Genomic DNA, 10,233 nt, shown 5'->3' on the forward strand with positions numbered 1-10,233 from the left:
CCGCAGATCTGCCGCAGACCAAAGCAGAAACCTGGGCAAATTTTTGGACCATTATGCGGCCGCATAATCATTTCGTGGGCTGCACAACCCATCGCAGATCCAACAAAAGAATTTTCAGAGGGAAGTTCTGCGGTGCATTATGCGACTGCAGACTTGGTTTGCAGACCGCAGACTGGTCGCAGAGTGAGGCAGAAGTGCCCAATTCCGGAGGGCCATTTTGCGTACCGCAGAAGCGTTATGCAGTCGTATATGCGACCGTAGATCTGCATCGGGGCTTTATTTTTCTAATTTATTGACCCGATAACATTTTGATATATTGAAGTAAATGGCTTCTTTTGAAGCAAAAATCTGATATTTCTAGAGAGATGGAGTGCCATAGAGTGTGAGGGAAAGTTCCTAAGCTTATTGTTCATCAGCTCTTGCTCAAAGTTGAAGAATTCATAAGAAAATTTCACTAGGTCTTCATCCTAGAGGTAAGATTCTACTCCCTAACCCTCAATTTCGTGATTTTTCTGAAAATAGGTAATGAGAAAGGTAATTCTTGGGGGTGGGAGTTGTCCATTATGCATACATGTACTATCAAGGGTTTTGGGGAAGAATGTTGAGATAAATTGGATAGAGTTTGTTTAGTGGACTGAAGGAATCCACCATATGAGGACCTAAAACTCATAATACATACCCAGTGTTTGATAAAATGCTCATATGAGCTGAAACCATGAACTCCCTCCTACTTTGTATTCAATTTTTCTATGTCTCTAAGTAGATCGAAGTTTCTAGGATTTTCGGAACTGTGTAGTGAATTAAGGAAAGCTCAAAGCGAGGTATGAAGGCTAAACTCTTTTTTTTTGGTATTGAAATTCCCGTGTTCTTACAAAACTCCATCGTGTGAAGTCAAACATGGAACACTATTAATGTGGGGTATTCAAACTAGTAAACTTGATTCCCGATTGGCATAACGTGTTAGAACCCTCGTGTGTTAATGATTCTCTATTTTTTACTTAATTATGTTATACCCCTTTTGGGAAGAAGATCTTGTATGAAATTAATGTGATTAAACATTATTTCTCATATGATGAAACCTTATGAAATTACACTTGCTAAGGCCAAAGATGCATACATCGGGGTGAGGCGACATGGCCGCTTTGTGTAGAGTTTGTGGTATTGTGAATATACCTCCACCCGCATACATTGGGGTGAGGCGGCAGTGACGCTTTGTGTAGAGTTTGTGATATTGTGAATATACCTCCACCCGCATACATTGGGGTGAGGCGGTAGGGCCGCTTTGTGTAAAGGTAGTTGTAGAGGATCCCCTACTTAAAAATTTATAAATATGATTGAAAGCTCTTAATAAATTTGCTTTGTCTTTAATGGCTATCTAAGCCCTTTTTATTATTACCATGATTCATCTTATTCATGTTGTATTTCCAAGTCCTTGCATAGGTGTTTGGTTTTCATACTAGTACTATTTAACATGTACTAACGTCCCTGTTTTTGGGGGCGCTGAATCTTTAATAGATGCAGGTGGTTCCACAGTGGAGGGCATTGACAAGTGATAGTAGTACACTCTTGATGTTTGGCTATAATTATATATTTTTAGTGCATTACGTACCTTACATTTAGGAGCTTTAATGCTAAATTGTATTATAATTGTGCTTAATTGAGTTTATTTTATGTGTAGGTACTTTGGAGATGGAATTTTGGAGCAAAATGCACAAAACAATTGGAGAAGATGTAATTATTGAAGCTTTAACGAAAAGAATCAAGGGAGAACTTACCTGGAAAAGCAGCACCTTTGGTTGTGATATTAAGAAGCTTGGAAAGAAAAGTTACGTAGCCTAAAACTACAAGGAATAAAGAGGCAGGCAACGAATTTGATTTGAAGAAGTAGTTGGGCGACACGAGTCTCTCATCTCGCATTTAAGCTCGCGAGGCGCGGCCTGACGCGAGGTATGTCGCGTGGCGATGCGCGAGTCCAGTTTCGAGTTTATTTTGTCTCCTTTTTGGTTTTGGATTGGGTTATTTTACCTAGGCTTTTATCCTACACATATAAATAGTCATTAAACAACATTCTTAGGAGATCGATATTGGAGACTTTAGACGAAGGGAGAGAACGGGGACGCCGTGGAGGCCGGAATTCATCAGATTCCATCTTTCTTCCATCAAATTTAGTAATCTTTACTTTTTCTTGATGATTTGTTGTTTTGCTACCATGTCTATGTGGAGATAAACTTCACATTCTAGGGTTGTGGTTGTCATGAATATTGAAGTTTATTAATTATATTATCGTTAATTCGAGTTATCATCTTTGGTTGTTTCTCTAATTCTGTGCATAATTGCTTAATTATTTGGCTAGAAGTTGAGTTCTATTTACTATCTATGCTATGCTTGGGATAGCCGTGTTTAGATTAGAGTAGAATTGGAGAGAGCTTGTTTCTGAACCCGTGGCTCGGGGAAAGATTTCACGGTTAGGATAGGAATATACCTAACAGTCTTGCTTAGTTAAATACCGTATTATATTAGTTCATGATAGATTCAAGACCATAGGAATATAAGGTTGATATATTATATATATATGAATAGTATTGTGGGAACATGTTATTTATATAAACGATCCGGTCAACTAGCAATCATAGATAATTTGGATTAACATGTGTAATTACGAACTCAATAGGATTGATAAACCGACCACAACCCTAGAATCTATATCTCCCTTGGTTACATGTTTAATTTCCGCAATAGTAGATTAATAGAAAAACATCACTCTTAAATATCTTGGAGAATTAATTAATTATTGTTTGCTTAGTTAACGGTTAATTTAAGTCTCTGTGGGTTCGACATCTGATTTTCGAGTCACTTTATTACTTGAAGACCACGTATACTTGCGTGTACTTGGGGAACCAACAAGTTTTTGGCGCCGTTCCCCGAGACTTAGTTATTGATTGGTTATCTAAGTTTAGCTTTTAGTTGATTTTTGTTCAAGTTTTTAATTTTCTTATTTAGTTAGTATTTTCTTTTCTTATTTTGACATGACGTCTTGGAATGAAAATTGTTTGAATGATGATTATTCTTACTTTGATGATCCTTGTCCATATTGTGGAGGACCCCACTGGTGGAACAATTGTTGTAATGTTCCCAGGAGCGGGTTGTCCGCACAATCTCAATCCTTTGAGTGGAATATTTGTAATATGTGCGGTGGTCAAGGTGGCCATTGGGATGGCTGTCCTAATTCGTTTTATCCTTCTTCGAGCCCTAATTATGATGTTTCTGATAATTTTTGTGAGTTTGATTGGAATAAAGTGGAGAATGTGGAATATGATGCTCATATAATAGATATGATGAGGCAAATAATGGAGAAAACTCAATTTTTAAGGGAGCAAACTCATGAACGTCGAAAAGAGATGGAAAATCTCAAGGCAATAAATAAGAGAACGAAGGCCAAAATAGAAAAATGGGTTGAAACATTCGATGATCAACAAGCTGCAGCCTTAGTTGATAGTCAGGAAGAGCTTCAAATTCGAGAAGAGAGTGAGTTCCAACAAGAGAAAAATTTCAAAGAAGAGGAGACTTTGAGCCAAACTTGGCTAATGGAACAAGCTAAACGATTAGAAATATATGAAGCTCAATGTGAGAAAATTACAGATGGGTTAAAAGAGTTAATAGAAGGGAGAGCAGAACTGGGACAAGAGATCGAAAAATTCGGTACTGCTATTCACGACTTGGGAGATCAATTGATTTCCAAGGTTGATGCGTCTAACGCCCAACAAAATAGTTCTGAGTTGTGTGAAACTGAAAAGGAGCTTATACGCCAAATTGAGGAGCTAAAAGCGGAGAGTCAATCATTCGACCATACTTTTATTAATGATGTCCATGTTGAGGGAAGCACTCTAGAATCATGTGAGGAAGTAGATAATATTATATGTAAAGACTCTAGTCTGTGTACATATGAGGATGTAAAGAGTGATGCAATTCTAGATTTGGGGTGTACTGGTCCTCATTCCATGCATTTTTCAACATTATGTTTGGATGATGACATGGAAATCGAGTCATCTGAGCCTTTGGAGGAGCCAATGGACGAGGAATGGGGTGCCTATATTCTAAAATTTGTTGTGCCAAAAAGCAAAAATTACATTCCTCATCTAAAGGTCAAAAGGTGTAGAGCGAAAACTTTATTGCTTGGCCTGGTTTTCTTTGTAGCCCCACCGAAGGAGCATAGCCACAGACTGGATGCCTTATTAGGGGTCTCAATTCATAAGTTTGAGATGGAGACAAAAAGTGCTACAGGTCGTGCCGCGACGTTAAATCAAGCGCTTGTTGGAAGGCAACCCAGCTTTGCTGCTTTCTTTTATTTTTATTTTTATCTTATTATTGTTGTGGTGTCTGTTTTTGTTTTGTAGGATTATAAGCATAGGAGGCAAAGCCATTGTAAGAGTGCAAAAGCGAGCTAGATGGTGAGAACTAAGTGTGGGGTGACCACACAAAGGACCATGCCTGGGTGAAGTCTGAGTACCCGTGAGCCGCTATTGCTTCGGCCTTTGGCCTTTCAGGGAGTTTTTTGTCCACCCTCATTATTATTTTGCTTTATTTGTGCATTGGGGACATTGCACTCCTTTAAATGTGAGGTGGGAGAATTTCTCTAGATAATTAGTAGTAGTATGTTAGAAAATGTTAACTTCTTATTTTGATTTTAGCTTTCTTATTTTTGTTTTCGTAGTTGTGTAGTATTTTAGTAGCTTAATTTATTTTTTTTAAATGTGGAAAAAAAAACCGAAAAAGGTAGAAAAATTGGACTTTTCCCGACGATGGATCTCCTAGACAGTTTTCTTGAGGGATTAAAGTCTAAACAAAAATCCAAAAAATATGTATTTTAGCTTTCTTTAGGTAGTAATAATCCCCTGTGATTTTTCTGTGTGCCTCAGTTGTTTTTTATGGGATGTAGTTTGAACCGGGTATTAGTTTTTCCTTTTTTTTTCTTTATTTTTAGAGTAGATTAGAAATTAGATAATAAATGGAGGAAGAAAGATGAGATTCCTAGGCGCCCTTGACTTGTTTAATAGTAGCATATTTAGGCTTTGGCATGTGTAGTATCTTCCCTATGTGCTAAAAGTGCTTATGATGCCTTGGTTATTTGGATAGCATGTTGTGTGACGCCTATGTCTCATTTTCTTGACTTATGTTCACTTTGTGTTTAATGCTTAACATCTCGTGGCTCCGTGAATACTTGCATTAGTTTGAGATTCAGAATGAAACCGTCCTTAGTGAGTCATGTGCCATGTGTGGTGAGATTTTTGTGTAGTCCATGTTATTGTGCTTGTGTCTAGAACTTTCCCGGTATGTGAGTCGAAGCGAAATTTTAGGTGATACTCGGTTTGAAAAATAATTTTAGGCTATCTTTGTTCTTTTTGAGTTTATTGCTTATCACAAATAAAGTATATCCCTAGTTAACCATTTTGAGCTTATAGACTTTTATTTGGCACCCACGTTACAAGCCTAAACCTCTTTTATTCTAAATTGACATTGTTTTGATCCTTTTATCTCTTAAAGTACTTTAATTATGAGATGAGCGCTAAAAGGAGTAAGAAGGGACTAAGTGTGGGATTGCTTTCGAGTGGAACCAAATGAAAGGAAGAAATGTGCACATGTTTTGTAAAAAAAAAATACATCACTAGCGAAACAAATCTGAAAAATGAGAAGGAAGAAGTTAGATGAATAAATTGATATCTTGTTCTTGCTAGTGGGTATGGATTAAAGTAGTGCCTAAAGAAAGAGGGAACGTTGTTAGGGATGATTTTAGTTGTGAAATTAAGATTGGGATTAAAGAATTTCCGCTTACAGTTGATTATGTGATGTGTTAAAGTGCTTAGGAGGGTTAGCCACTATTCCTAAATATATCCTTCCTGTCCCTTAGCCCACATTACAACCATGAAAAACTTCTAATTGATTTTAGATCGAGTGAGTCTACATTAGTGGAGATTTATATTAAGGGCAAGCCTATGGTGCATATTGCATGCATGTGACTTCTTTTGTGAGAGAGAGATTTTCTTTGATATATATGAGTCCTTAAAATATATTTGAGCATTTGATTTGAATGTATGGATTCAACTTACTCTCTTGTTCTTGTTGTAAGGGAACATGATTTCACAAGGGATATGTAACGTTATTAGACTTCTCTCTATGATGTTTAATGTTTAAGCTATGAGTGCATTGCGACATTGAGTTGGTTTTTGAGGCTAGGATTGTTAGGAGCATGTTGTCTTTGTTGTGAATATTAGTGAAGTATGGCATAAGAAAAGGGAAGTGTATGTGATTGCACATGCTAAAGTTTAATTATTGCTATAAACCATAGTCATTGGTGTAGTGTGCCTCAATTGTATAAAAACAAAGTGCTCAAGGATAGTGTGAATTGTTGGTTGACTCGAGGACGAGCAATGTTTAAGTGTGGGGTAGTGACTATGGCTATAATTATATATTTTTAGTGCATTACTTACCTTACATTTAGGTGCTTTAATGCTAAATTATATTATAATTATGCTTAATTGAATTTATTTTATGTGTAGGTACTTTGGAGATGGAATTTTGGAGCAAAATGCACAAAACAATTGGAGAAGATGTAATTATTGAAGCATTAACGAAAAGAATCAAGGGAGAACTTACCTGGAAAAGCAACACCTTTGGTTTTGATATTAAGAAGCTTGGAAAGAAAAGTTATGTAGCCTAACACTACAAGGAATAAAGAGGCAGGCAACGAATTTGATTTGAAGAAGTAGCTGGGCGACGTGAGTCTCTCATCTCGCATTTAAGCTCGCGAGGCGCGGCCTGACGCGAGGTGTGTCACGTGGCGACGCGCGGGTCCAGTTTTGAGCTTATATTGTCTCCTTTTTGGTTTTGGATTGGGTTATTTTACCTAGGCTTTTATCCTACACATATAAATAGTCATTAAACACCATTCTTAGGAGACCGATTTTGGAGACTTTAGACGAAGGGAGAGCACAGAGCCGCCATGGAGGCCGGAATTCATCAGATTCCATCTTTCTTCCATCAAATTTAGTAATCTTTACTTTTTCTTGATGATTTGTTGTTTTGCTACCATGTCTATGTGGAGCTAAACTTCACGTTCTAGGGTTGTGGTTGTCATGAATATTGAAGTTTATTAATTATTTACCGTTAATTCGAGTTATCATCTTTGGTTGTTTCTCTAATTCTGTGCATAATTGCTTAATTGTTTGGCCAATAGTTGAATTCTATTTACTATATATGCTATACTTGGGAAAGTCATGTTTAGATTAGAGTAGAATTGTAGAGAGCTTATTTCTGAACCCGTGGCTCAGGGAAAGATTTCTCAGTTAGGATAGGAATATACCTAATAGTCTTGCTTAGTTGAATACCGTATTATATACGTTCATGATAAATTCAAGAGCATAGGAATGGAGGGTTGATATATTATGGATAGACGGATAGTATTGTGGGAACATGCTATTTATATAAACGATCCGGTCAACTAGCAATCATAGATAATTTGGATTAACATGTGTAATTACGAACTCAATAGGATTGATAAACTGACCACAACCCTGGAATCTATATCTCCCTTGGTTACATGTTTAATTTCTGTAATAGTAGATTAATGGAAAAATATCACTCTTAAATATCTTGGACAATTAATTAATTTTAGTTTGCTTAGTTAACGGTTAATTTAAGTCTCTGTGGGTTCGACATCCGACTTTCGAGCACTTTATTACTTGACGACCATGTGTACTTGCGTGTACTTGGGGAAACAACAACTCTCTTCCCAGTTGACTTGGTTAGCCCCACTTCATTTCGGGGTCGTGCCTTTTTTGTTCTGTATGTATTGTGTTTTGAGGTATACTCGAAGCCTTGTTGTCAGCACTATCATTGTACTCTTTTGTATCTATTATAGGCTCCGTAGACATGGTGTGGGTTGTGTATTGGTATTGGGAAAGTTAAGATAGTAATGTCGTATGTGTATTACATATTCCACTTCAAACTATGAAAGTGTATGTATTTTGAGACTTTATAAATGAAGTAACTAATGGTGATGGAATTAGTCTTGTTCATGAACCCTCTTGGTGTTAATTAATGAAGTTTATCTTCTCTTTATTTATGGGTGAGTTGGGTAGAAGGAAATCTAGCAGGTTTGCTCGACTGATCTCAGTTGAACACCGGTCACGCTCCCCAAAGTCGGGGCATGACATTTCTGCCTTGCTGATGGACAATCCCTCAAGAAGTGGCCCTGTTGACCGCACCCAAAGCAATCATTTGACCCCAAACGACACCCATGGGTGCCTCTTACCACACGTGTTGCAAGTAGGGTAATCAGGGACTCTGTAGCCTACACTAGCCTATGATTGTGAGCCTGCTGCTATGAAATTCCTGCATTTCTTGCTAAAATTGGACCTCGGAACTAGTGCACTAGCTGAAGATGGAGCAGGTCCTGATTTTGGTTTCCTGAAAAACTGGCGATTACCACCTCCTTGAGATACCCGACGGCTAAAATTTCCTGCTGACTTAGTCCTCTTGCAAAATTCCCTTTCCTTCTCTTTCTGTAGTCTCTCTTCTTCCTTCAGCCAATCTTCATTCCCTTGAAAAAAGGCAACCATCATAGTAATGGTCATATCATTGTTCTGAGCAACTATATTACCATCAGCAAACAAGTCATCTGAAAGCCCTAACACAAACCGCCTAACTCTGGCCTTCATGTCACGCACCATTTCCGGAGCATACTTGGCCAGAGTGACGAACTTGAGGTAGTTCTCGTTCACACTCATCTCATTCTGTTTGAGTCTCTCAAACTCTAAAGCCTTATCTTCCAGGACCTCAATGGGTAGAAAATGCTCAAGAAGTGCATATGCAAACTCCTTCCAAGTCGCAGGAGCCGTTTCTTCCCCTCACGACTCTTCCCATGTTTCATACCAAGTATTAGCAACATCCTTCAGCTGGTATACAACAAACTCTACTACCTCAGTGTATGTACTATGCATCACTCGAAATATGTTCTGAACATGCTCAATGATGTTTTGCATATCCTCATCCTTTTTGGACCCTGTGAAAACTGGACGTTTCATGTTGAGGAATTCCCTGGACCTGGAACTACCCATCTCATCAACAGAACATGTTTCCTACCTTTGAGGCTGAGTAGCAACAATTTGGGTGAGCAACTGGATAGCTCCCTTGACATCCATAACTGAAGCACTGGGCGGCGGAGTAAATAGGACCTCTGCAGGCCTTCTGGTAGAAGGTGGGGGTGTTGAGCCTGATGCAACTCCCTGGTCCGGAGTGTCCTCCTCTTGAGCAGCATTAGTCGTAGCCCTTTGGCTAGTAGTTGAGGTCCTCTTGGTGTACTTTCTTTTTTCACAGGCATTTTCTGAAATATATAATTTACCCGAGTTAGAAGGATTCCTGAAAGCATAGCTCTAATTGCATGATCTAGAGTATGAAAGAAGTGAAACAATCCTAGATGTCTTGGTGGTCAAGTATTTACATGTGTGGCACGCACATACACATAAAAGTGACCCTACTGGACATGGCTTCATAGACTCCCTAGGACTCTTGAACCTAGGCTATGATATCAAGCTTTGTCACGCCCCGAACCATAGCTTGGGCATAACACGACACTCGGTACCTGACTACATGTGACTTAGCGAACCAACTGGATGGTTGGATCAACATGTGGTATAACTGTAAGCTGGATATAAAGATGAAACATGCTGATCTACGAAAGAGTCTGATTGAAATATCATAAATGCGAAAAGTACTAAAAAATTTACAAGTATAAATGAGTAGCCAACAAGGCTTACACATAAAAGCATGCTAACATCTAACTGACTGGACTATAGTCTATGAGGCCTCTAAAGAATATTGAAATGCTAATTGTTTACCGAGACAAGTTCCCCGGCATATCTTACTAATTGAAATACTATAAAGACTGAAAAGAGGGATAATGCCCCGGAAGACTGGGGCTCACCAACAACATATACGAGATGTCCTAGCAAGCAGAATCGTCAACCTAAAAATCATTACCTGCATTGTGAGATGCAGGCCCTAGGCAAAAAAGGGACATATGTACATTTGAATTGCACTGGTATGTAAAATAACTGAAGAAAGAACTGTAAATACTGAAACTAAAACTCAACTGATAACTAAAAATTGACAACTGAACTGAACAAGGAAGTAAAGATATAAGTACTCCCTATTCTAAATGAGAAACCAGCTGTTTAT

This window comes from Nicotiana tomentosiformis, chromosome 7, assembly GCF_000390325.3.
Source record: "Nicotiana tomentosiformis chromosome 7, ASM39032v3, whole genome shotgun sequence".
Taxonomy (NCBI): Eukaryota; Viridiplantae; Streptophyta; class Magnoliopsida; order Solanales; family Solanaceae; genus Nicotiana; species Nicotiana tomentosiformis.